The sequence below is a fragment of the Arvicola amphibius genome, chromosome 15 (assembly GCF_903992535.2).
Source record: "Arvicola amphibius chromosome 15, mArvAmp1.2, whole genome shotgun sequence".
Lineage (NCBI taxonomy): Eukaryota > Metazoa > Chordata > Mammalia > Rodentia > Cricetidae > Arvicola > Arvicola amphibius.
The window spans coordinates 27,914,276-27,920,238 of NC_052061.1; the positions used below are offsets into that span (position 1 = coordinate 27,914,276).

The 5,963-nt window shown below is 40.3% G+C and overlaps 1 pseudogene; it reads right to left on the minus strand.

Annotated features, from left to right (window-relative positions):
* Window positions 1-5,385: 5,385 nt before the first annotated feature.
* On the minus strand, window positions 5,386-5,721 carry LOC119802184 (annotated as a pseudogene).
* Window positions 5,722-5,963: the final 242 nt, after the last annotated feature.

The window sequence follows — 5,963 nt, forward strand, 5'->3', positions numbered from 1 at the left end:
GTTTATTCAGAAAAAAGTTTAGGATCCATTTATAGTTTAAAGTTAGTAACCACAAGTTTAAATCGTAGTTCTTCAAAATTTTTCCAATGTTCATTCATCTCAGGCTTACATTCATCATATACAACATATAAAGAAATAGATGTATTTATCTACATTGCATTGATTAATTCATGAAATTATCAATCTGTCAGTACATGTACATTAAAAGCAGGTTAGTTATTATCACTAAATTAGCATTATGATTATTGTCTTTGTGGACATTATCATTGTACTCATTATTTTAGAACTACTAGAATTTGGACAACCTTAAAGGGTCCTTTAGATACAGGTTTTTCTTGTAGAAAAGATTACTTGTCAGACAATGGACATAGAAGTAATAGAAATTAGCAGACTCTGGCCTGCCTGAGAGATCATGATCTAATGCTTTTTGCATTACAGATTCAAAACACATAACGGGTTCGTTCTTTCACACCCATTGAGTCCAAGCAAAGAAACATGTGTGGCATGGTACATTGCACACATTAGGCATCCAATATGTCTAGATGAAGTTAATTAATGTATAGAATTATTACTTAATTATTATGTACATTAGTGTCAGTTAGCAGGTAAAGATTCCAAATGAGTGTACAACAGATTGATGGGATATAACTAAGCTAAGGATTAGCATCAACAAGAATTGTGAAGAATTTTCAAGTCACAATTTTATTCCAAGAGCTATTAATTAATTGTATCTGTTCAGTTTTCTTGGCACATGACACTGAATATGCTACTTAGGGACAAATAAATACCTCTTTAACTCATCCATCTCAGCTCTCCCTCCTCCAAAAAAGGACTTTGCTTTATATCAGGCTTCATATATGATATATATATACATCTGAAACAAACCTCTGTCTATTACTGAAAATTTGTGACTATTAAATTGATTAGAAAGTTTTCACAGCAAGCCAGGTGGTGGTGGTCCACACCTTCAACAGCAATTGGGATGCAGAAGCTGATGGATCTCTATGAGTTCAAGAACAGCCTGGTCTACAGCGTGAGTTACAGGACAGCCAGGACTGCTTCACAAAGAAGCCCTGCTTCAGAAAAAAAAAAAAAAAAACAAAAAAAAAACAGACTCAACCAAGAAAGAGAATTACAGGCCAATCTCACTCATGAACATCGATGCAAAAATTCTCAATAAAATACTGGCAAACAGAATCCAAGAACACAATTAGAAAAATTATCCACTATGATCAAGTAGGCTTCATCCCAGAGATGCAGGGCTGGTTCAACATACGAAAATCTATCAATGTAATCTATCATATAAATAAACTGAAGGATAAAAACCATATGATCATCTCATTAGATGCAGAAAAAGCATTTGGCAAAATTCAGCACCCCTTTATGATAAAGGTCTTGGAGAGATTAGAGATACGGGGGTCATTCCTAAATATAATAAAGGCTATTTACAGCAAGCCGACAGCTAACATCAAATTAAATGGAGAGAAACTCAAGGCCATCCCACTAAATTCAGGAACGTGACAAGGCTGTCCACTCTCTCCTTATCTCTTCAATATAGTGCTTGAAGTTCTAGCAATAGCAATAAGACAAAACAAGGGCATCAAGGGGATTCGAATTGGAAAGGAAGAAGTTAAACTTTCGCTATTTGCAGATGATATGATAGTGTACATAAGCGACCCAAAAAACTCCACCAAAGAACTCCTACAGCTGATAAACTCCTTTAGTATCGTGGCAGGATACAAGATCAACTCCAAAAAATCAGTCGCCCTCCTATATACAAAGGATAAGGAAGCAGAGAAAGAAATCAGAGAAGCGTCACCTTTCACGATAGCCCCAAATAGCATAAAATATCTTGGGGTAACTCTAACCAAGGAATTGAAAGACCTATTTGACAAGAACTTTAAGTCTTTGAAGAAAAAAATTGAAGAGGATACCAGAAAATGGAAGGATCTCCCTTGCTCTTGGTTTGGGAGGATCAACATAGTAAAAATGGCAATACTACCAAAGGCAATCTATAGATTTAATGCAATCCCCTTAAAGATCACCTCAAAATTCTTCACAGATCTTGAGAGGACAATAATCAACTTTATATGGAAGAACAAGAAACCCAGGATAGCCAAAACAATCTTATACAATAAAGGAACTTCTGGAGGCATTACCATCCCTGACTTCAAACTCTACTACAGAGCTACAGTATTGAAAACAGCTTGGTATTGGCATAAAAACAGAGAAGTCGACCAATGGAATCGAATAGAAGACCCAGATCTTAACCCACAAACCTATGAACACCTGATTTTTGATAAAGGAGCTAAAAGCACACAATGGAAGAAAGAAAGCATCTTCAACAAATGGTGCTGGCATAACTGGATGTCAACCTGTAGAAGAATGAAAGTAGATCCGTGTCTATCACCATGCACAAAACTCAAGTCCAAATGGATTAAAGACCTCAATATCAATCTGAACACACTGAACCTGTTAGAGGAGAAAGTGGGAAGTACTCGACAACTTGGGCACAGGAGACCGCTTCCTACATATAGCCCCAGCAGCACAGACATTAAGGGCAACATCGAATAAATGGGACCTCCTGAAGCTGAGCAGCTTCTGTAAAGCAAAGGACACTGTCACTAAGACACAAAGGCAGCCTACTGACTGGGAAAAGATCTTCACCAACCCCGCAACAGACAAAGGTCTGATCTCCAAAATATATAAGGAACTCAAGAGACTAGACTTTAAAATGCTAATTAACCCAATTCAAAAATGGGGCACTGAACTGAACAGAGAATTCTCAACAGAAGAAGTTCGAATGGCCAAAAGACACTTAAGGGCATGCTCAACCTCCTTAGCAATCAGGGAAATGCAAATCAAAACAACGCTGAGATACCATCTTACACCTGTCAGAATGGCTAAAATCAAAAACACCAATGATAGCCTTTGCTGGAGAGGATGTGGAGTAAGGGGTACACACAGCCATTGCTGGTGGGAATGCAAACTTGTGCAACCGCTTTGGAAAGCAGTGTGGAGGTTTCTCAGGAAATTTGGGATCAACCTACCCCAGGACCCAGCAGTCCCACTCTTGGGAATTTACCCAAGAGATGCCCAATCATATTACAAAAGCATTTGTTCAACTATGTTTATAGCAGCATTATTTGTAATAGCCAGAACCTGGAAACAACCGAGATGCCCTTCAGTGGAAGAACGGATGAATAAAGTGTGGAATATATGCATATTAGAGTACTACTCGGCGGTAAAAAACAATGACATCTTGAATTTTGCATGCAAATGGATGGAAATAGAAAACACCATCCTGAGTGAGGTAACCCAGGCCCAAAAAGATGAACATGGGATGTATTCACTCATAATTGGTTTCTAGCCATAAATAAAGGACATCGAGCCTATAATTCGTAAAAAATCCTAGAGAAGCTATATAAGAAGGTGAACCCAAAGAAAAACATATAGTTATCCTCCTGGATACTGGAAGTAGACAAGATTGCCGGGCAAAAAATGGGAACATGGGGGTGGGGTGGGATGGGGGAGGGGGGATGGGGAGAGAAAAGTGTGAAGTGGAGGATGGGAAGAGCTTGGGGGATTAGGATGGTTGGGATATAGGAAGGGTGGATATGGGAACAAGGAATTATATATCTTAGTTAAGGGAGCCATTCTAGGGTTGGCAGAGACTTGACTCTAGAGGGGTTGCCAGGTGTCCAGGAAGACGCCCCCAGCTAGGTCCTTGGGCAGCTGAGGAGAGGGTGCCAGATATGTCCAGATCCTATTGCCATACTCATGAATATCTTGCATATCACCATAGAACCTTCACCTGGCATTGGATGGAGAAAATGACAGAGCCCCACATAGGAGCACCGGACTGAGCTCCCAAGGTCCTGATGAGGAGCAAAAGGAGGGAGATCATGAGCAAGGATGTCAGGACCGTGAGGAGTGCGTTTACCCATTGAGACGGTGGGACAGAGCTAATGGGAGACCACCAAGTCCAGTTGGAATGGGACTGATGGAACAGGGGACCAAACCGGACTCTCTGAATGTGGCTGACGGTGGAGGAGGACTGAGAAACCAAGGACAACAGCAATGAACATGAACTCTACAGCATGGACGGGCTCGCTGTGAGCCTTGTCAGTTTGGTTGCTCACCTTCCTGGACTTAGGGGGAGCTGGGAGGACCTTGGACTTAACATAGTGAAGGGAACCCTGATGGCTCTTTGTCTTGGAGAGGGGTGGAGTGGGGGTATGGGTGGAAGGGAGGAGAGGGAAGGGGGAGGAGGAGGGGAGGAGATGGAAATCTTTAATAAAAAAATGAGGAAAAAAATTCTGAAGAGTGTATGACCCTCAATAAACCTGTCATTGCAGTTGTGAGCAAAACCTTGCTTACAGACTGTAAACACACACACACACACACACACATGTTTTTTTTAACATATATTGTATTAAAGAATGTTAGTTTAATCTAAAGCTTTATAATAATTTGCTATAGAAATCTCTGTGTTCTCAAGCAAGTTATGAGAGAAAGCTACTCAAAACTTATGAAATAGTCTATTGTACAACTGGATAAACATTTAGAGAAGGCCCATTTATCGGTAATCTTTGGGAGAAGCTGAGTGCTCAGACTCCTCACCTGACATTTCCACACCAGCTGGGGACAACATTTGTCTTCTTCCAAATGAATTCTGCTCTGAAGCAATCACATACATTTTTTTAACTACATTCACATAAGATCCTCCTATACTATATTGTATACATATCAGTAAAGCTTTTGGACAGAAATATTATATATTCACAACAACAAAGTTTCCTTAATTTGGAACATGTCTAACCTGCTTCCTGCCTCCCACATCTTTTTTTTTTTTAATTTAACTGCATTCTAGATGCAAAAGGCCATTTTTAAGTGAGGATCACTTGATTTTTTTTAGTTTATTTGTGTTTATTGTAATCATTATCATTGAAAAAGCCGCCGGGCGGTGGTGGCGCACGCCTTTAATCCCAGCACTCGGGAGGCAGAGGCAGGCGGATCTCTGTGAGTTCGAGGCCAGCCTGGTCTACAAGAGCTAGTTCCAGGACAAGCTCTGAAAAAAAGCTGCAGAGAAACCCTGTCTCGAAAAACCAAAAAAACAAACAAACAAACAAACAAAAAAAAGCCATGTAGCAATTAGCTTACCTAAAAGATGCCATGTTCACATTTACATCATTCCTTGTTGTCATATGCAGCTGAGATCTATGGAAGGTCAGCATATCACAAAGGAAGAATAGTTTCAAGTGCAAATTCTTAAGTAATGGAGTTTCAGGTTTGTCAGGTGATATTAGTCTAAGTCTTTTTTTTTCAAGTGTAAGTCCCATTTTATTTTTCCAAGGTGTTTTCTTCTATCTTTATGAAGCCACTTTACATGGGCTTTGGAGGAGGTCATGGTGCAGCACGAGCAGGTCTAAATCTTGGTGGGGATGTTCAGTCCTTCCCAGCTTCCCGAGATCGATTCCTGACTACCTTGCTATGAATAGCACAGCTCACACAGTAATGCAGCTTGACATATAGTTTGGGGAGCACATAAGCATCGAAGACACTTGCTTTGGATATGTCCCTGACAGCAGCTGCCTCTACGAGGTTCTGAATGACGAACTTCTTAATGGCCTTATCCTTGGGCACACAGCAGGCGCAGGTAGTGCAGCGAATTGGCTGCACATGGCCGCGGCCCTTTGTGGCACGACCATTGTTTCTCCTTTTTTTTGGTCATCTTGGAGCCAAGTCCAGAAAGCTGTTCTAGGTCTTAACAATGTTTAATGTTTGGTTTCTTCTTCTCCAGTCTAGACACATTTTTTCTTTCCAATTGTTAACCAAAATGGCAGTGTGATTTTCTTCCTGTGTCTATGTATTTGCAAGTCTGTGTTGATGAGGGAAAGCCAAAAATGAGGCCAGCTGCACTTTTTCATTCTGGAGAAATATAGGACATCTGAGAGTGTAGT